The 22,873-nt window shown below is 43.5% G+C and overlaps 1 pseudogene across 1 annotated transcript in view; it reads left to right on the top strand.

Annotated features, from left to right (window-relative positions):
• The window catches only part of LOC311100901 (DNA primase large subunit-like), a 115,152-nt pseudogene that overhangs the window by 14,078 nt on the left and 78,201 nt on the right, over positions 1 to 22,873 (top strand). The window lies entirely within an intron of this gene.

Below are 22,873 nucleotides of genomic sequence, written 5' to 3'. Positions count from 1 at the left end.
TAGGAATACTCTGCCCCTCATTAGAAGTCTTAAATCCACGGAGAAGCGAGGGAGGGATATGTTTAGTACGCTCAATCCATTTATTCATTCATTAGAATTGGGGGGTGGCTATTTACTGGGGGCTATTCCTTCTCTGCAGGCCATATTTACTGGGGGCTATTCCTTCTCTGCAGGCCATATTTACTGGGGGCTATTCCTTCTCTGCATGTCATATTTACTGGGGGCTATTCCTTCTCTGCAGGTCATATTTACTGGGGGCTATTCCTTCTCTGCAGGTCATATTTACTGGGGGCTATTCCTTCTCTGCAGGTCATATTTACTGGGGGCTATTCCTTCTCTGCAGGTGGAGGAGGGCTCTAACGATGATACCAAAATCGAAAGGAATAACGCATTAAATTAAACTGTGCATTTGTAGTTCTCACAATGCCATTATCACACTAGCTCACAGGGAAAAAGGGATCTCAAATGTCTCTGAGTGGATATCTACCAAGGCCCTGTGTTATGGAGCAATGCCTTCTCTGAATAGTAGAACATAAGTCTGAATAAAAGCTTTGGTACAGTAAATGTAAGCAGTATAGAACATCTTTATGAATGAAATGCATATTTAACATAGTATATTAGAAGATAATGGTCGGCGTGCTTTGGTTAAATGACCGTTCATGCATTTAGCTGTTGTGCTAGTTTGATATGGCCTGTCTTACAGCATGTCTTTGGAGAGCACCAGCATTAAAGCCCCCAGCCCTGACAAGAAAACGATGAATTCCATTGTCAAGGTCCATTGGTCAGACAGTCCGATCAGTCATACATACTTAAACAATGCAATCTAAGATGTCTGCAGTGCATTGTCATTTGCCTACAATGGAGTAATTACCTGCATGGATGTCAGTGAGCAATGAGTGGGATGTCTGATGAGATGATGGTGTGTGTGTTGGGATGACGTGGTTGTGTGAGCGATTGGAAGGCAGTGGGACTGGATAGCTTTTTCCGGCCGTTGATGGGAGTAGGCGGGAAATATGATGGTTTCTTTAGGCCCGGCTGAGAATGGATGACAACGTACACTTGTGTAGGAGTTACAGATAATTCCTGCAAGCCTCCGTCCTCCCCCTCCACGGACCAGACTGAGATTAAAACCAGGCTGAGATTAGAGAGATGTTCTGAGGTTGGCCCTTTAGAAAGCAGAATAACTGTGTTATAGGCTAGACTGCAAGGCTTTTCTCCCAAAGACTGATAACAGTATGCAGCCTAGGCCTCTTTGTTGGAGCCCCATTCCCCTTGGCCTATGTCATTATAGCATTCTTTATTGTGCTCCTTGCTACATGTATAGTAGGTCCTAATTGGCCATTTGGAAGTTTCCATTGGAAAAAAGATTTGCTGTTGCTGTAATATAAACTGCTGTGAGAGATGGTTTATTATATGGGAAAATCACATGATTACTTACACCAACGTGTTTAGTGTTGATCGTGTAGATCTGAGCTCTGCTGATAGCCATATATAAAGTGTTGTATATCAGGTGCTGAGAAATATAAACAACTGTCAAATGTGTTTCCAGTAAGCTTCTCTGCTTTACGATACATCATGCAGTATTTGTGTAGGCTGGCCTGTAGTAATTGAAGACAGTCAGTGCTAAGAACAGGTACTGGGGCCTTTTTAGATGCTACCAAAAAGAAATAATATATACAGTTGAAGTCGGAAGTTTACATACACCTTAGCCAAATACATTTAAACTCAGTTTTTCACAATTCCTGACATTTAATCCTAGTAAAAATTCCCTGTCCTAGGTCAGTTAGGATCACCACTTTATTTTAAGAATGTGAAATGTCAGAATAATAGTATAGATAATTATTTATTTCAGCTTTTATTTCTTTCATCACATTCCCAGTGGGTCAGAAGTTTACATACACTCAATTATTATTTGGTAGCATTGCCTTTAAATTGTTCAACTTGAGTCAAACATTTCGGGTAGCCTTCCACAAGCTTCCCACAATAAGTTGGGTGAATTTTGGCCCATTCCTCCTGACAGAGCTGGTGTAACTGAGTCAGGTTTGTAGGCCTCCTTTCTCGCACACGCTTTTTCATTTCTGCCCTCAAATGTTCTATAGAATTGAGGTCAGGGCTTTGTGATGGCCACTCCAATACCTTGATTTTGTTGTACTTAAGCCATTTTGCCACAACTATGGAAGTATGCTTGGGGTCATTGTCCATTTGGAAGACCCATTTGCAACCAAGCTTTAACTTCATGACTGATGTCTTGAGATGTTGCTTTAATATATCCACATAATTTTCCTTCCTCATGATATCATCTATTTTGTGAAGTGCACCAGTCCCTCCTGCAGCAAAGCACCCCCACAGCATGATGCTGCCACCCCCGTGCTTCACGGTTGGGATGGTGTTCTTCGGCTTGCAAGGTATCCCCTTTTTCCTCCAAACATAACGATGGTCATTATGGCCAAACAGTTCAATTTTTGTTTCATCAGACCAGAGGACATTTCTCCAAAAAGTACAATCTTTGTCCCCATGTGCAGTTGCAAACAGTAGTCTGGCTTTTTTATGGCGGTTTTGGAGTAGTGGCTTCTTCCTTGCTGAGCGGCCTTTCAGGTTATGTCGATATAGGACTCGTTTTACTGTGGATATAGATACTTTTGTACCTGTTTCCTCCAGCATCTTCACAAGGTCCTTTGCTGTTGCTCTGGGATTTATTTGCACTTTCGCACCGAAGTACGTTCATCTCTAGGAGACAGAACGCGTCTCCTTCCTGAGCTTTATGATGGCTGCGTGGTCCCATGGTGTTTATACTTGCGTACTATTGTTTGTACAGATGAACGTGGTACCTTCAGGCATTTGGAAATTGCTCCCAAGGATGAACCAGACTTGTGGAGGTCTACACATTTTTTTCTGAGGTTTTGGCTGATTTCTTTTGATTTTCCTATGATGTCAAGCAAAGAGGCACTGAGTTTGAAGGTAGGCCTTGAAATACATCACAGGTACACCTCTAATTGACTCAAATGATGTCAGTTAGCCTATCAGAAGCTTCTAAAGCCATGACATCATTTTCTGGAATTTTCCAAGCTGTTTAAAGGCACAGTCAACTTAGTGTATGTAAACTTCTGACCCACTGGAATTGTGATACAGTGAATTATAAGTGAAATAATCTGTCTGTAAACAATTGTTGGAAAAATTACTTGTGTCATGCACAAAGTAGATGTCCTAACCGACTTGCCAAAACTATAGTTTGTTAACAAGAAATTTGTGGAGTGGTTGAAAAACGAGTTTTAATGACTCCAACCTAAGTGTATGTAAACCTCCGACTTCAACTGTAGAATAATATTATAGGTGAAGTCAGAAGGTGTTCCTAATTCTAAAATGGATTTAAAAAATGTTATGTTTGACATTTTTGCAAATGTATAAAAAATAAAAAATATCACATTTACCTAAGTATTCAAACCCTTTACTCAGTACTACGTTGAAGCACCTTTGGTAGCGATTACCGCCTCGAGTCTTCTTGGCACACATGTATTTGGGGAGTTTCTCCCATTCTTCTCTGCAGGTCCTTTCAAGCTCTGTCAGGTTGGATGGGGAGCATTGCTGTACAGCTATTTTCAGGTCTCTCCAGAGATGTTAGATCGGGTTCAAGTCCGGGCTCTGGCTGGGCCACTCAAGAACATTCAGAGACTTGTCCCAAAGCCACTCCTGCGTTGGGGCGGCAGGTAGCTTAGTGGGTAAGAGCGTTGTGCCAGTAACCAAAAGGTCGCTGGTTCTAATCCCTGAGCCGACTAGGTGAAAAATCTGTCGATGTGCCCTTGAGCAAGGCACTTAACCCTAATTGCTCCTGTAAGTCGCTCTGGATAAGATCGTCTGCTAAATGACTAAAATGTAAATGTCTTGGCTGTGTGCTTAGTGTCGTTGTCTTATTGGAAGGTGAACCTTCGCCCCTGTTTGAGGTCCTGAGCGCTCTAGAGCAGGTTTTCATCAAGGATCTCTCTGTACTTTGCTCCGTTCATCTTTCCCTCAATCCTGACTAGTCTCCCAGTCCCTGCCGCTGAAAAACATCCCCACAGCATGATGCTGCCACCACAATGCTTCACAGTAGGGATGGTGTCAGGTTTCCTCCAGACGTAACGCTTGGCATTCAGGCCAAAGAGTTCAATATTGGTTTCATCAGACCAGAGAATCTTGTTTCTCATGGTCTGAGAGTCCTTTAGGTGCCTTTTGGCAAACTCCAAGCGGGCTGTCATGTGCCTTTTACTGAGGAGTGGCTTCCGTCTGGCCACTCTACCATAAACGTCTGATTGGTGGAGTGCTGCAGAGATGATTGTCCTTCTGGAAGGATCTCCCATCTCCACAGAGGAACTCTGGAGCTCTGTCAGAGTGACCATCGGGTTCTTGGTCACCTCTCTGACCAAGGCCTTTCTTCCCCGATTGCTCAGTTTGGCCAGGTGGCCAGCTCTAGGAAGTCTTGGTGGTTCCAAACTTCTTCCATTTAAGAATGATGGAGGCCACTGTGTTCTTGGGGACCTTCAATGCTTTAGAATGTTTTTGGTACGCTTCCCCAAATCTGTGCCTCAACACAATCCTGTCTCGGAGCTCTACGTACAATTCCTTCGATCTCATGGCTTGGTTTTTGCTCTGACATGCACTGTCAACTGTGGGACCTTATATAGACAGGTGTATGCCTTTCCAAATCATGTCCAATCTACAGGTGGACTCCAATGAAGTTGTAGAAACATCTCAAGGATGATCAATGGAAATAGGATGCACCTGAGCTCAATTTCGAGTCTCATAGCAAAGGGTCTGAATACATATGTAAATAAGGTATTCATTTCTGTTTTTTATTTGCAAAAATTCCTAAAACACAGTTTTCGCTTTGTCATTATGGGTTATTGTGTGTAGATTGATGAGGAAAACAATTTATTTAATCCATTTTAGAATAAGGCTGTAATGTAACAAAGTGGGAAAAAGTCAATACTTTCCGAATGCACTGTATGTATGTGTGTATGTATATAGAGAAAACAAATACTGAGATATATTGTATGCTCAAAAAAAGGGACAATTATTTTATTCTAATACAATTCCTCAGAGAAATAGATTTTGTTTAACAAATAATAAAATAAAATAGACTCACAGAAAGTTAAACAGTAAACAGACTATCTTGGAAGACATAAATGTCTGGTGGGCATGATGAAGTACCAGGTGAATAATATAGAACTGAGTGTTATGTTTATGAGACCATGCTTTTATTTTGGAATCCACAACCCCTTATGAACCCCCCCCCCCCCTCGGTTTATTGGCATGGGACCGACATCATTAAGGGACTTCATGACAGAACACCAAGCAGCTATCATGTCACGCCATAGAGACATTTTCCATTAGTTATCCCAATAACTAGTTCTCCTACTGTTCTGGTTCTGTCTGTGAGATTTGGTCATTCTGTTCTGTATATTCTCCTCAGCCCCATGATAACAATGAGCGTAAGGATTGACAATAATATAAAGAGAGATGAGTGGTTCTACAATCCTTAACTCATGACCTCTGGTAATTGGGTTTAGTGAATCAGTCCCCCTCTTACTTTGCGTAATATAGTGTGTGCTGTATGGTTGTATGGAGTGTGTGGGTGTACCAGGGTGAAGTGGTCTGTGAAGTGTGCGGGCAGTACTGTATGTTCTGATTGCAGGCCTGCTGCAGGGCTGACCAGGGGTGGTCCTACTTTAGAGAAGGCGACTGGGGTTGCACACATTTTACTTGTCTCTGTGTGAAACATAGCGCACATGTTTATCTGGACTTCTTTATTTGTCTCTATCCAACATAGAAGTAGATTGCATGTTGTTTTTACAGGTTGGTTAGATTTAGGCTACAAGACCAATTTCCTTTCCAAGTTAGTAAGTTTGCCTCGCTATTACTACTTTCCTATCCTTGGCTTGCATTATTTATGTTTTCCATTTACAGTTGAAGTCAGAAGTTTACATACACCTTAGCCAAATATATTTAAACTCAGTTTTTCACAATTCCAGACATATAATCCTAGTAAAAATTCCCTGCCTTAGGTCAGTTAGGATCACCACTTTATTTTAAGAATGTGAAATGTCAGAATAATAGTAGAGAGAATTATTTATTTCAGCTTTTATTTTTTTCATCACATTCCCAGTGGGTCAGAAGTTTACATACACTCAATTATTATTTGGTAGCATTGCCTTTAAATTGTTCAACTTTGGGTCAAACGTTTCGGGTAGCCTTCCACAAGCTTCCCACAATAAGTTGGGTGAATTTTGGCCCATTCCTCCTGACAGAGCTGGTGTAACTGAGTCAGGTTTGTAGGCCTCCTTGCTCGCACACGCTTTTTCAGTTCTGCCCACAAATGTTCTATAGGACTGAGGTCAGGGCTTTGTGATGGCCACTCCAATACCTTGACTTTGTTGTCCTTAAGCCATTTTGCCACAACTTTGGAAGTATGCTTGGGGTCATTGTCCATTTGGAAGACCCATTTGCGACCAAGCTTTAACTTCCTGACTGATGTCTTGAGATGTTGCTTCAATACATCCACATCATTTTCCTTCCTCATGATGCCATCTATTTTGTGAAGTGCACCAGTCCCTCCTGCAGCAAAGCACCCCCACAGCATGATGCTGCCACACCCATGCTTCACGGTTGGGATGGTGTTCTTCGGCTTGCAAGCAACCCCCTTTTTCCTCAAAACATAACGATGGTCATTATGGGCAAACAGTTCTATTTTTGTTTCATCAGACCAGAGGACATTTCTCCAAAAAGTACGATCTTTGTCCCCATGTGCAGTTGCAAACCGTAGTCTGGCTTTTTTATGGCGGTTTTGGAGTAGTGGCTTCTTCCTTGCTGAGCGGCCTTTCAGGTTATGTCGATATAGGACTCGTTTTACTGTGGATATAGATACTTTTGTACCTGTTTCCTCTAGCATCTTCACAAGGTCCTTTGCTGTTGCTCTAGGATTGATTTGCACTTTTCGCACCAAAGTACGTTAATCTCTAGGAGACAGAACGCGTCTCCTTCTTGAGCGGTATGATGGCTGCGTGGTCCCATGGTGTTTATACTTGCGTACTATTGTTTGTACAGATTAACGTGGTACCTTCAGGCATTTGGAAATTGCTCCCAAGGATGAACCAGACTTGTGGAGGTCCACCATTTTTTTCTGATTTCTTTTGATTTTCCCATGATGTCAAGCAAAGAGGCACTGAGTTTGAAGGTAGGCCTTGAAATACATCCACAGGTACACCTCCAATTGACTCAAATTATGTAAATTAGCCTATCAGAAGCTTCTAAAGCCATGACATCATTTTCTGGAATTTTCCAAGCTGTTTAAAGGCACAGTCAACTTAGTGTATGCAAACTTCTGACCCACTGGAATTGTGATGAAGTGAATTATAAGTGAAATAATCTGTCTGTAAACAATTGTTGGAAAAATTACTTGTGTCATGCACAACGTAGATGTCCTAACCGACTTGGCAAAACTATAGTTTGTTAACAAGACATTTGTGGAGTGGTTGAAAAACGAGTTTTAATGACTCCAACCTAAGTGTTTGTAAACTTCCGACTTCAACTGTATGTGCTCTATACCATACCTCTCTATATAGTAGGGCTGTCCCAGACTAAAAAAAATATTGGTCGACCAAGAGTCGTCTGTGGTTTCGACCGATCGATTGGTCGAAACTTTAAAATCGTGTATCTTTCCATATAGACACATCCTATGCGTTTTCATCAAATCAACTGTATGCATTGAGCTTGTCTGATGCTTTAAGCAAACTGTTTGATGAAATAATTAAGACACACAAACGACTAGAGGGAGTCCAACCGCTATTGATTTCATTGTGCCGGGTTCAGACTCTTAAAAAAAGACAGCGAGTGACTGTGTGCCTAGCACCTGTTGTCTCTCTCTCCTCCTCCCTGCTGCAGCAACCACCACAACACATCAACATTGTGTATCGCACTGTCCGTGTTGCTGAAGCTGCAACATAATTACAGCCATGTCTGACTGAAAAGTTCTGTTACTGAAATCCCTCATTTTTTTAGGAAAAACATTCCCTATTCCCTCAACCCTTGCTCTCTTTACGTGAAACATGTAAACGTCGCATGCACGTGACCAATAGGGCCTGACCTATAGCCTATCATAATCACATCAATAAATTGGTTATAACAAACTCGGAACACCGTAACACATGTGACAGCAAAATGGATGCAGAGGACATGACAAAAACTCAACGGGGGGATGTTTACTGCTTGCACAGGAGGTAAATTGGGAAGTCAGATGTGTGGAATAAATTTGACTAGTTGTGGAAAATACTGGAAATCAAGAAAAAGAAGGTATGAAACAAGCGCTGTGTGCATATTATGTGTACCAAACAGGTGCTGTTCGATTACAATATAATTTTTCTGACCGTTTGGAACAATGTAAACAACGCTAAATAAGTTAAGTGTACCAGAGAGTCTGTAATGTTTATTTATTTTTTATTTTTTGTAAAGCCTTTATTACAGCAAAGACTAAAAACAGTCGCATTGATTCGTGAATGAACAGTTTAGGCCTATTTATTGTTAACGCTAATTATTCAATTGTCGCTTTATTTTATTTAAAAACGAAAATGCTTGATTGCATTTCACATCATGAATGACTCTGTGTGATGACAGGAACGAGTAAATGATTGATCGATACAGTAGCCAAATAAGTATTGAAATATAGGCCTAAGGTAGGGTATTAAGACTAAACAGGATGCGCTCTTAGGCCTACAGCTCGATGGTGGTTATACAAGTTTGCTATACTAAGCCTACTAATGACATTACTTATTATTATAATGATGATCATAACAATAATAATAGTTATAATAACAAGGAGATCAAGGAAAAAGGAGGGTTATTATTATAAATATAATGTTTCTGACAATTTGGAACAGTGTAAACAACACTATAAATTATTAATAATACCAGAGAGGCTGGTATAATGAAAACAAAAGTGTAAAACCTTTATTACATCATAGCAAAGATTAAAAACAGCCGAATTTGTGAAATTGTTTCATGAGGCTTGGTGCTCACGGAATCAGTAGGCTATTAAACAAACACTCAAACAGGCAACAGAAGCAGGATCTGTCTTATTTCTGTAGATATATATGGATGATTTAGAAAGCCAGGCACATTTAAATTAGGCTATTGATTATAGACCTAATTAAGTTGGTTTCCTTTCTCACTTTTCTTAGACAATTAAGGCAAGGGCTGTTGTCTCGTCTCCTAACTCTGCTGCTGCCTCCGCCGCATTGTTCTCAACACTAATATGCTGGTTAACTTTGTTATTATGCACATAGCAACATGGTCTAGGAAAAGGCGCCAATTCAACAGCGCACGGATGTGTTTCAGAACCGCGGACAGCGACAGCTATGCAACGCAGGAGAAAGCGCATTTGTTATAAAATAATATAATTTGTATTTGTGTTGCACCATTGTTCTTGCATAATATAACCATATACAATTTCAGGAGCACCTGTCTTAGACTGATGGACTGTGCCATCCCTACGGCCTCCACAATAGATCAGTCCACTCAGACAGGCACGAATCAGACAAGTGTCTTGTACACCATGTTTGTTAAAAATTATTCTTATTTTTTGGCTTGCTACTGCTCGGTGGACCAACAGCCTATCGCCAAACAATCGTCCAGTCGACTAAATGGGGTCAGCCCTACTATATAACTAGATTGTGCTATTGCCACTGCAGTACTAGGCCTAAATCACGAACTAGTGCACAGAAGGTCTTGGCAAGATGGGTGGAATCTGTATAACCCCAGTACTTGTATGCCATCCGGCTCATGCATGCACATGCTTCAGTATACCCTTCACATTTCTCTTCAGATGTGCAGCGCGACATGTCGTCCCCTGTGGCACACCTCAATGAGATCTCCCGCCTCACACCATCTCTGGTGTTATTAGAGCCCAATGTCTCTGGTGTTATTAGAGCCCAATGTCTCTGGTGTTATTAGAGCCCAATGTCTCCAAGGCCATTTCCACTGGGAGTGACCCTAAAAAGCCTATTGTAAGAAGTGTCCTGGTCTCATTTGATCTTGTGGATTATTCATGTAGAGACACGACACAGCCATTACTGTCTCCTTCCTCTCTGTAGTGGAGGAGAACAGAGGAGCTTGAGGCTGCTGCCATTGTGTGAAGTAACAAAAGCTGCCAAATCTGTAAAACGGAGGACCTGAGGTTTCAACTGGGAGAGGAACCTTTAGTTTGTGGGGAAGTTATGTGACATGTTCCCAATTGTATTTTTTAGATAGAGCTTCTATGTCAAAGCTTCTACAATACTTCACACATGGTCCTTTACACACTATCAGATCACATCATCCAATTTAAAGTGTAGGCTATGTGGAGTATGGCATCTGCTGTTGAATACAAGCAACATAAATGTTCTAGAAATGTCAATTTACTAATTCATAAGGAAATGATTACCATAAATTGTGTTAAGTTTTACATTTAACTGTACATTTCAGCTGCAGGAATTGTTCGCTTAGTTGGACATGTAGCTACCACCTCATTAGTATGCAAACGTTTAGATATGAGGTGTGACTCAGTATATAACATGGGTTCTGTAGTGGTAATTCGAGGTACAGTCTTATGACCTCTAAAATTCAAACTAGAAACTCCGTCATCGTAGACAATGTGGCAGAGGATTTAACTGCTGCTATAACCAGGGATATTAAAAAGTGCGCATGATATGCAGAATAATAATACATCTCACGGCTTTGGGAACAGAAAGTACTTTTTCCTGAAATTGCCCACCCAAAGCCTGTGTCACGAACGTTGAAGGACGGGTCAGAACAAGGCGCAGCGTGAAATGCATACATGTTTATTTAACTGAATAAACATACAAAACAACAAAAGGCAACGAAACGTGACGTCGGAAGGCCATACATGAACAAGCCAAAACTCACCGAACACAAACAAGATCCCACAACACAGGCAGGAAAACTGGCTGCCTAAGTATGATCCCCAATCAGAGACAACGAGCGACAGCTGTCTCTGATTGGGAATCACACCCGGCCAAACATAGACATACAAAACCTAGATCTAATCATAGATCTACCATAACATCGAACCTGGAGAGGGGCTGACGTCTGGGTCTGGACTGGAGCCGCTGACCGGAGCTGAACTGGACCCCGGTGGAGCGGACTGCTCTGGCTTCGGAGTGGAGCCGCTGACCGGAGCTGGACTGGGCACCGGGGGAGCGGACTGCTCTGGCTCCGGAGTGGAGCCGCCGACCGGGGCTGGACTATGCACCGGTGTAGCCGACTGCTTTGGCTCCGCAGTGGAACCATTGACCGGAGCTGGACTAGGCACCGGTGGAGTGGAATGCTCTGGCTCAGGAGTGGAGCTGCTAACCGGAGCTGGACTGGGCACCGGTGGAGCGGACTGCTCTGGCTCCGTAGGGGAGCTGCTGACCGGAGGGGACCGTCGCTGGAGGTCGGGTGAGTTGTGTGGTTGGAGGAGGTGTAGAAACGCCACCTCACTTCCATCGCTCCAAAGTACTCACCATGTGCACCATTGCGCTGCTGAGTGCCTGGATCCTGCTCGCCTGCTGTTGGATACGTTGCTCCCAAGATTCGGACGGACCGACTGTACCTGCTGACTCCATTTTAGGTGCGTGTTTCTGTCCTGGAACTGGCTGTGCCGGACTGGGAACACGCACCACTGGCTTGGTGCGGGGAGCAGGCACAGGCTGTGCCGGACTGGGAACACGCGCCACTGGCTTGGGGCGAGGAGCAGGCACGGGCTGTGCCGGACTAGGAACTGGCGTTGGATATGTACGACTGTACCAGTCCTTCTCTCTCCGCGCCCAATCCTCCTCCAGTGAGGACTCCTCCGGGAGCCCCCACGAGTTAGGGAACAGAAACTCATCGTCGTCGTCATCCTCCGACTCCCCCGTGTAAAACTGTTCCCACTCTTGTTCCCATGGTCGTAGGGACTCCAACTGGAACCCCACCGGGTGCAGTGGTCGGGGCTCTTCTCTCTCGATCCGCAGGTTTTGGAGGACCTCTAAAATAGTGTCCTCCTCCTCTCTCGTCAGCCCTTTCCCGGCCTCCTGCTGCCTCTTCGTCCACCCCGTGAGCCCCCCCCCTCAACATTTTCTTGGGGCTGCTTCTTGGGCTTCCTCCTCGGCCTCCTTCTGTATTGCCGTTGCTCCTCTCTAACCTGGGCCTCCACTGTCTCCTCCCAAGGACGGCGATCCATCCCCACCTGTGTCCAGGGTGTCTGCTCCTGGGCATGCTGCTTGGTCCATTTTTGGTGGGATCTTCTGTCACGGACGTTGAAGGACGGGTCAGACCAAGGCGCAGCGTGAAATGCATACATGTTTATTTAACTGAATAAACATACAAAACAACAAAAGGCAACGAAACGTGACGTCGGCAGGCTATACACAAACAAGCCAAAACTCACCGAACACAAACAAGATCCCACAACACAGCCAGGAAAACTGGCTGCCTAAGTATGATCCCCAATCAGAGACAACGAGCGACAGCTGCCTCTGATTGGGAATCACACCCGGTCAAACATAGAAATACAAAACCTAGATCTAAACATAGATCTACCATAACATCGAACTAAACATGCACACCCTGACCAAACTAACTAGAGTTATAGAGGTCAGGGTGTGACAGCCTGATTAATTAAAAAGCTCAAAGTCTGGAAACAACAGTACTTAAAGTTTGCATCAAAAGTCAATCATCAGACAAAGTAGTGGCTGAGGTTTCACTCAATTAGGATTTGCTGAGAGATTCAAAGGAAGTCGTTCTGTGTTCATTACTCAAAGCCCTGTACTCGTTTTTAGATAGACGCAGGGCTGTTCGATGTCGGTCCTGGCGAAATGCTTCTGTTTTTCATCCTCTCCCTCTATTAAAGCCGAAATCGCACGGAGACGCAGTCAACATTTGCACGCGAGAGCGTCAATTCACACACTGCGTAGCGTTTGCCAACTTAATATTCATGAGAATCCATAATAAACAGTCGTATTTGTTATGTTCGCTATGTAGCCCTTGGGAATTATTGTTGTGTTCCTTTTGACTCACTTTATATGTCCTACGGGAGCCACCGTACCTGCCTGCGCTAAACAGTTATGTTAGTTTACGAACGTGAGGAGGGTTGTAGCTAGTTATAAAGAATTTAGCTAGTCTTGTTCGTCTACATAACAAGTGTCTTGAAATCGGAGTTCCTCGGGTTTCCAAACCGTAGACTACTTAGGCTATATGCCTTTGATCGAAATCAACACCTGGACTACTGTTCAGTCGTGTGGTCAGGTGTCACAAAGAGGGACTTACAATTGGCTCAGAACAGGGCAGCACGGCTGGCCTTTAATTGTACATGGAGAGCTAACATTAATGATATGCATGTAAATCTCTCATGGCTCAAAGTGTAGGAGAGATTGACTTCACTACTTGTTTTTGTAAGAAGTGTTGACAAGCTGAATGCACCGAGCTGTCTGTTTAAACTACTAGCACACAGCTCGGACACCCATGCATACCCCACAAGACATGCCACCAGAGTTCTCTTCACAATCCCCAAGTCCAGTCAGACTCTGGGAGGCGCACAGTACTACATAGAGCCATGACTACATGGAACTCTATTCCACATCAGGTAACTGATGCAACACCTTATGGAACAGCAGGGACTGTGAAGAGACACACACACAGGTACAGACACAGGCATACGCACACGGGCGCTAGGACATGCACTCTACACACATACATTGTGGTATTGGTGTATGGTGATGTTGTGTATATGTAGTGTTGTGGCGATGTTATATGATGTACTGTTTTATCTTTTGTTTTATGTGTAATGTAAGTGTCTTGGTGTGTTTGGACACCAGGAAGAGTAGCTGCTAGCTAATGTTAGGCTGCAATTGTTTTCAAATATGTAGCCTATTTGACTGATGAACCTTAGCTTACAGCCCAATACATTTTGAACTACATATTTAGTTTACTTAGCATAGGGAAGATAATAACAATTCCTTTATTTTCATTTTCTACAAACGACCCAAGCAATTTATCTGCTTATTTTACCAGCATTGCTCCGCGTAGACTTGAGAAAAATAGACGTACTTTCTAATTTGACGAGCTATAACGCCGTTGACGCTTGCGGCCCATCTGTTTTCTCTCGTTCACTCCTGTGCATTCTAATTCCAGCGTGTACACAAAACACTTTTTGTTTGATTTGGACTAAGGTGACTAATTCAGACCTGGGACACCAGCTGAGTGCAATTAGCTACCAGGTAAAAACAAAAACCAGAAGTGTTTCGGCCCTCCAGGACCGGAATTGAACAGTCCTGATAGGCCTAGATCTCGCTCTCTTCCCCACACTCTGTAGTGTCCTCAAACTCATCTTTGGACCTCAATGCTAGTTCCACTGTGTTGTTTTTCTTCATTTTTCCGCTCTAATCAGGGACTGATTTAGACCTAGGACACCAGGTGGGTGCAATTCATTATCAGGTAGAACAGAAACCCAGCAGGCTCTGGACCTCATAGGGTAAGAGTTGAACACCCCTGCTGTAGTGTAAACCTCTTTCTAACAAAATTCTTCATGAATCTGCCTAGTCTGAGTATTTACAATTCAAGGCACACTTAGCCAGCATGGCTACCACAGCATTCTGCAGCGATACGCCATCCCATCTGATTTGCGCTTAGTGGGACTATCGTTTGTTTTTCAACAGGACAATGACCCAACACACCTCCAGGCTGTGTAAGGGCTATTTTATCAAGAAGGAGAGTGATGGAATGCTGCATCAGATGACCAGGCCTCCACAATCACCCGACCTCAACTCAATTGAGATGGTTTGGGAAGAGTTGGACTGCAGAGTGAAGGAAAAGCAGCGAGCAAGTGCTCAGCATATGTGGGAACTCCTTCAAGACTGTTGGAAAAGCATTCTAGGTGAAGCTGGTTGAGAGAATGCCAAGAGTGTGCAAAGCTGTCATCAAGGCAAAGGGTGGCTACTTTGAAGAATCTCCAATATAAAATATATTTTGATTTGTTTAACACTTTTTTGGTTACTACATGATTCCATATGTGTTATTTCATAGTTTTGATGTCTTCACTATTATTCTACAATGTAGAAATAACACATATGGAATCATGTAGTAACCAAAAAAGTGATAAACAAATCAAAATATATTTTATATTCGAGATTCTTCAAAGTAGCCACCCTGAGTGGCGCAGTGGTCTAAGGCACTGCATCTCAGTGCTAGCTGTGCCACTAGAGATCCTGGTTCGAATCCAGGCTCTGTCGTAGCCGGCCGCGACCGGGAGACCCATGGGGCGGCACACAATTGGCCCAGTGTCGTCCAGGGTAGGGGAGGGAATGGCCGGCAGGGATGTTTGTAGAGCATGGCGTTTGCAACGCCAGGGTTGTGGGTTCGATTCCCACGGGGGGCCAGTATGAAACAAAAATGTATGCACTCACTAACTGTAAGTTGCTCTGGATAAGAGCGTCTGCTAAATGATGTAAAATGTAAAATGTTAAAATAAAGAAAAACCCTTGAATGAGTATGTGTCCAAACTTTTGACTGGTACTCTATCTATCTATCTATCTATCTATCTATCTATCTATCTATCTATCTATCTATCTATCTATCTATCTATCTATCTATCTATCTATCTATCTATCTATCTATCTATCTATCTATCTATCTATCTATCTATCTATCTATCTATCTATTTTTTTAAGGAACCTCTTTTCCTGAGAAAGGTTTCAAGGTGTTATTTTTCACACTTGCATTTGAGCCAGGGCTGTTCCAGATATCTACACGGTACAAGTTCACTGTCTGACACTTCTTCCAATATGATTTTCATCCATCAAACAGTGAGACGGTATCGGGAGGAAAAACTCATCCCGAGTGTCTAGTGCGATTTAACCTGCCAATTGATTTCAACTTTACTCTATGGAAACTATTGAGTCTCATAAAAAGTCTCATTCTGGGTTTGATTTATGGCTGGGTCTCTGCCGTATGAAGATTGACACATTTCATTTTTCTTCCAACGGCCAATATTCTGAATGCCATCTTATAGAAAACGTCCAGGCAGCATATGTTTTCATTTGGAGAGATGGATTAGAGTGATGCCTCATACAGCCAGCACACAGCTTCTTGATGCACTGCATGAGTGGCAATTCCTGACTGGCAATGTCTGTATCTGTCTGCCGTGGACACTAGTTTACAAAAATAATAATTTAGATGACTTCTTTGATTGACAGAAGAGCAGGAATACTGGCCAGAAATGAAAATCATTCCCTAGCTGTCACAATGCGTCTGTCAGGAATGCAAACGAGACTTGTGTAACATGGAGGCTGTTAGAGGCAAAAACTGGTTTGCCATCTACCAAAAGGCACCTTTAAATATGACATAGGCATCCTTAATTAACAGACTAAGTTTACACTACAGCAGTTTCCATAGAGTAATGTTAAAATCAATTGGCAGGTTAAATCGCACTAGACACTTGGGATGAGTTTTTCCTCCCGATACCGTCTCACTGTTTGATGGAAGAAAATCATATTGAAAGAAGTGTCAGACAGTGAATGTGTAGATATCTGGAACAGACCTGTTCCAAATGAAAGTGTGAAAAATAACACCTTGAAACTGTTCTCAGGAAAAGAGGTTGCTTAAAATATTTGTTATATATATATATATATATATATATATATATATATATATATGGTAGTGTATATGTATGCGTGTCTTTCGGAGGACAAAGCAGAAGTATCATTTCGGTTGGACCTTGTGTACAGTTGACTACTAAAGTGATCTTGATCTTAAAATGAATTTAACTAAATTAACAGCAAACACTTCCTGCAGTGTCAATGTTGTTGTTTGTGCCCATCTTGGCCCTGCGCTGTTCCCAGGTCTTCAGCTTCACTTTCAATGTTTTTTCTCTCTTGAGTCACTGAAGCCATAAACTATTTATCTTTGGATGTCTGTCAGAAGGTTCTGCACGGCACTGATCTGGACCTTTCCCCCCCCCAAACACATTGTTTTGTGCAGCCGTTTGGTTAGGGCCTGAGCTGAAGTGCTTTCTTATGAAGCCTGTGACCCTGTGCTCTGTAGTGCAATGTGAGGAAGTTCAATGAAGCTGGCTTGTTCCGCGCGAAGAGAAAATAATGGAAACACAACTTTGGAACCAACACTTTACCCACTCAAACTTAAGTCCTGTTTCCTTTTAAGGGATGGCTGGAGGAACCCTGTGGCTTGTATTACTTGTTTTTCCTGCCCCCTGGCCAGTCAGACTTTGGGTTAAATTGATTCACATACTAGCCCACTGTAGGGTGCCAATTACTGTGTGAAAGCACTGTTTCATCATTGGATTCCGGGTCAATCTATTGTGCACATTTATCAGAGGGTGGAATTTTGAGGATCTTCGGATGTTGTGCTGTTGAACTTGTGCCCTTGATGAACAAGTAGCCTATGAAATGGCTGACCAAAGGGCGTTCGTTTTCTGCTAAGAGACGGTGGTATTTCCATTAAGTTGTGTAATTCTCGGCTCTATTAGTCACAGCTGATCAGACTATTCACTAAGAAGACATAAAAAAAAAATCTGAAAATGATCATTGATTTGGTATAGGGAAAAAGGAAACATTCCACAAGGCCTGTGCTAGTACTGCCACCAGTGAGTAGGGCTGTGTGTGTGTGTTTGGTTGATATTGGATTGAGATCCATCAATAAACAGGGTATTCATAGTCCCAGCATTCATTTTGATGAACCACCGCTCACGTGGGCTCATAACAATGATGGTGATCTGCATAATCATGCTTTTTATCTGCCACAATTATTACATCAATATTTTAACAGGGAAAAACAGACTGAGACCTGGATCTCTTTTACGGCTGTGCCCTGTGTAAACATGTTGACATGTACAGTTTTAGACATACAGACAAGAACATTTCAAACATACAAAACAAAAACACAATTCAACAGAAACAATCACAGACAACATCATATTGATCCTCCATAACATTTTGCAAACCGCATCAAGAGACAAATGGTGATATACGCAAATCACCCTGACCTTATTGGTGTCCACCATTTTCTTGTACAGTATAGATAGGTTTTGTGTGCTACTAGGAAATATAATTATTTTATGCCAGTTTGAGCCAATGACTAAGTATGAATGGACAAAGCCATCAATCACGTGACACCATTCATTCCTATGTGAAGACTCAATACCGTATTGAAGCCAAATGAAGTCGCTTAAGATGGCGTCTCATGGCGACATAACTTGCAGTTTGAGCTACTCCAGGGAGTGACGTTGCAGGCTAGCTCAGTGCTGCCCCAAGTCGAAGGCTGACCAGGGTACTGCAGGCTGCCATTAGCAACTAAATTATCCTTAAAGGAAAACTCCACCCAAAAACTATCTTTTGGTATTTGTTTCAGTAGTACATTGCTGACATAGTCCCAAAATGTTTTGCTTGTCAGCAATCAAGTATTCAAGATATGTAACTTTCAAAATACAGAAATCATCCCCGTGTGATGCTTTTTGCAAAATTCGTCATACGGGGATGATTTCTGTATTTTGAAAGTTACATATCTTGAATACTTGATTGCTGACAAGCAAAATCGGCTCAAGGACATGCATCTGGTGTATTAGAAGCAATTATTGGTACCATGATTGTCTTCTACATTTTTATTTATTTACATGAAGATTGACCATGAAGATTGCCATTTTTCCATTCACTATAATGGGGGATCCTGTTTTCTGATAACAATGCCTGCAGTACCGCGGTCGGCCTTGAACTTCTGTGGCTTCTATGATAGGGAGCAGTCGTTCTCCCCTGATTTGTGCCAGGTGCACCTCAGACTGCAATCCTCCTCCACAGGAGCTAGCTGGAGAGAACATGTCTAAATCATGTCACTCTCCACTCGCATGGTGAAGTGTTAATTCCTCAGAAATTACCGTCGCGAGCGGGCAAAATATCCTACTTCAGCCAACACCTTAACACCGGATCATCGCAACTAGCTAGCTGCAACCAAATGGATGTTGTTGGCTAATCACCACCGCCCTCGAAGCAAGCACCAGTTAGCCTTGAACTAGCCTCGAGCCAGGCCCATCTCCCTGCTATCTACCACTTTGTCAACCGGACGGGACCTCCTAGTGTCGACACGGAGCCCAGCCGATCCATCACGACTGGTCTGCCGACGTAATCGTCTGATGTGGTTTCAACAGGCTTCCCGTTGCGATGACCACGAAGATCCATCTGCTAGCCCCGGCCCGCTAGCACACGCAATCAACAGCTGTGCTTCCTGCTCGCCTGTGCTGTAGCAGCCATTCGAACTGCTCCCGGTCTCACCAATTGCTGTTCACTGGACCTTATGATCACTCAGCTGCACAGCTGATGCCTGCTGGACTGTTCCTTTACACGGTACCCCAATCCTGTCTATCTGTCCTGTTTATCTGTTTAGCCTCAGCCCAAACTTTCGTCGCCATTACCAGTTGTTGTCTTAGCTCTCTCGAATAACACCTGTGATTGCTTTATGCCTCTCTCCCATGTCAAAATGCCTTGCCTATTGCTGTTCAGGTTAGTTCTTATTATACAATTTCACTGTAGAGCCCCTAGTCCCGCTCAACCAGCCTCAGAGAGCACCTTTGTCCCACCCCCATACACGCGGAGACCGGCTCAATCGGTGCCTCCAGTGATGCTATGTCTTTCATCATTACCCAACGCTTAGGTTTACTTCCACTGTACTCATATCCTTCCATATCCTTGTCTGTACATAATGCCCTGAATCTATTCTACAACACCCGGAAATCTGCCCCTTTTATTCTCTGTACCCAATGCACTGGAAGACCAGTTCTTAAAGCCTTTAGCCGTATCCTTATTCTACTCCTCCTCTGTTCCTCTGGTGATGTAGAGGTTAACCCAGGCCCTGTAGCTCCCAGTATCACTCCTACTCCCCAGGTGCTATCATTTGTTGACTTCTGTAACCGTAATAGCCTTGGTTTTTTGCATGTTAACATCAGAAGCCTCCTCCCTAAGTTTGAGTTACTCACTGCGTTAGCACACTCCGCCAACCCTGATGTTTTAGCAGTGTCTGAATCCTGGCTTAGGAAGACCACCAAAAACTCTAAAATGTCCATCCCTAACTACAACATTTTCCGTCTAGATAGAACTGCCAAAGGGGGCGGAGTTGCAATCTACTGTAGAGATAGCCTGCAGAGCTCTATCATACTATCCAGGTCTGTGCCCAAACAGTTTGAGCTTCTACTTCTAAAAATCTACCTCTCCAGAAATGTCTATCACTGTTGCCGCTTGCTACAGACCCCCCTCAGCCCCCAGCTGTGCCCTGGACACCATATGTGAACTGATTGCCCCCCATCTATCCTCAGAGTTCGTACTGCTTGGTGACCTAAACTGGGATATGCTTAACACCCCGGACGTCCTACAATCTAAACTAGATGCTCTCAATCTCACACAAATTATCAAGGAACCTACCAGGTACAACCCTAAATCCGTAAACATGGGCACCCTCATAGATATCATCCTGACTAATTTACCTTCTAAATACACCTCCGCTGTCTTCAACCAGAATCTCAGCGATCACTGCCTCATTGCCTGCATCCGTAATGAATCCGCGGTCAAACGACCACCCCTCATCACTGTCAAACGCTCCCTAAAACACTTCAGCGAGCAGGCCTTTCTAATTGACCTGGCCCGGGTATCCTGGATGGATATTGACCTCAGTCCGTCAGTAGAGGATGCCTGGTTGTTCTTTAAAAGTGCTTTAAATAAGCATGCCCCATTCAAAAAAAATCTGAACTGAGAACAGATATAGCCCCTGGTTCACCCCAATGTGCAACCCCTGGTTCACCCAAATGTGCAACCTGTAGCACTAACTCCAAAAAGTTTTGGGACACTGTAAAGTCCATGGAGAATAAGAGCACCTCCTCCCAGCTGCCCACTGCACTGAGGCTAGGAAACACTGTCACCCCCGATAAATCTATGATAATCGAGAATTTCAATAAGCATTTTGCTATGGCTGGCCATGCTTTCCACCTGGCTACCCCTACCCCGGACACCAGCTCTGCCCCCCCCCCCCCCCCCCCCCCCCCCCCCCCCCCCCCCCCGCTTCTCCTTCACCCAAATCCAGATAGATTATGTTCTGAAAGAGCTTCAAAATCTGGACCCCTACAAATCAGCTGAGCTAGAGAATCTGGACCCTTTCATTCTAAAATTAGCAGCCGAAATTGTAGCAACCCCTATTACCTGTTCAACCTCTCTTTCGTATCATCTGAGATCCCCAGAGATTGGAAAGCTGCCGCGGTCATCCCCCTCTTCAAAAGGGGTGACACTCTAGATCCAAACTGTTACAGACCTATATCCATCCTGCCCTGCCTTTCGAAAGTATTTGAAAGCCAAGTTAACAAACATATCACCGACCATTTCGAATCCCACTGTACCTTCTCCGCTATGCAATCTGGTTTCCGAGCTGGTCATGGGTGCACCTCAGCCACACTAAAGGTCCTAAACGATATTATAACCGCGATCAATAAAAGACAGTACTGTGCAGCTGTCTTCATCGACCTGGCCAAGGCTTTCGACTCTGTCAATCACTGCATTCTTATTGGCAGCCTTGGTTTCTCAAATGATTCCCTCACCTGGTTCACCAACTACTTCTCAGATAGAATTCAATGTGTCAAATCGGAGGGCCTGTTGTCTGGACCTCTGGCAGTCTCTATGGGGGTGCCACAGGGTTCAATTCTCGGGCCGACTCTATTCTCTGTGTATATCAATGATGTCGCTCTTGCTGCTGGTGACTCTCAGATCCACCTCTATGCAGACGACACCATTTTGTATACATCTGGCCCTTCATTGGACACTGTGCTAACAAACCTCCAAACGAGCTTCAATGCCATACAACACTCCTTCCATAGCCTCCAAATGCTCCTAAAGGCTAGTAAAACTAAATGCATGCTCTTCAATCGAACACTGCTTGCACCCGCCCACCCGACTAGAATCACTACACTTGGCGGGTCTGACTTAGAATAAGTGGACAACTACAAATACCTAGGTGTCTGGTTAGACCATAAACTCTCCTTCCAGACTCACATTAAGCATCTCCAATCCAAAGTTAAATCTAGAATCGGCTTCCTATTTCCCAACAAAGCCTCCTTCACTCATGCTGCCAAACATGCCCTAATAAAACTGACTATCCTACCGATCCTTGACTTCGGCGATGTCATTTACAAAATAGCCTCTAACACTCTACTCAGCAAATTGGATTTAGTATATCACAGTGCCATCTGTTTTGTCACCAAAGCCCCATATACTACCCACCATTGTGACCTGTATGCTCTCGTTGGCTGGCCCTCACTACATATTCGTCGCCAAACCCACTGGCTCCAGGTCATCTATAAATCACTGCTAGGCAAATCCCTGCCTTATCTTAGCTCATTGGTCACCATAGCAACACCCACCCGTAGTATGCGTTCCAGCAGGTATATCTCACTGGTCATCCCCAAAGCCAACACCTCCTTTGACCGCCATTCCTTCCAGTTATCTGCTGCTAATGACTAGAACGAACTGCAAAAATCTCTGAAGCTGGAGACACTTATCTCCCTCACTAACTTTAAGGATCAGTTGTCAGAGCAGCTTACCGATCACTGCACCTGTACACAGCCCATCTGTAATTAGCCCACCCAACTACCTCATCCCCATATTGTTATTTATTTTGCTCATTTGCACCCCAGTAACTTTATTTGCACATCTTCTTCTGCACATCTATCACTCCAGTGTTAATACTAAATTGTAATTATTTTGCACTATGGCCTATTTATTGCCTTACCTCCATAACTTACTACATTTTCACACACTGTATATAGATTTTCTATTGTGTTATTGACTGT

This window comes from Coregonus lavaretus, assembly GCF_964263955.1.
Source record: "Coregonus lavaretus genome assembly, chromosome: 25".
In the NCBI taxonomy this organism is placed as follows: Eukaryota; Metazoa; Chordata; class Actinopteri; order Salmoniformes; family Salmonidae; genus Coregonus; species Coregonus lavaretus.
This window is presented reverse-complemented; position numbering and strand designations above follow the sequence as displayed.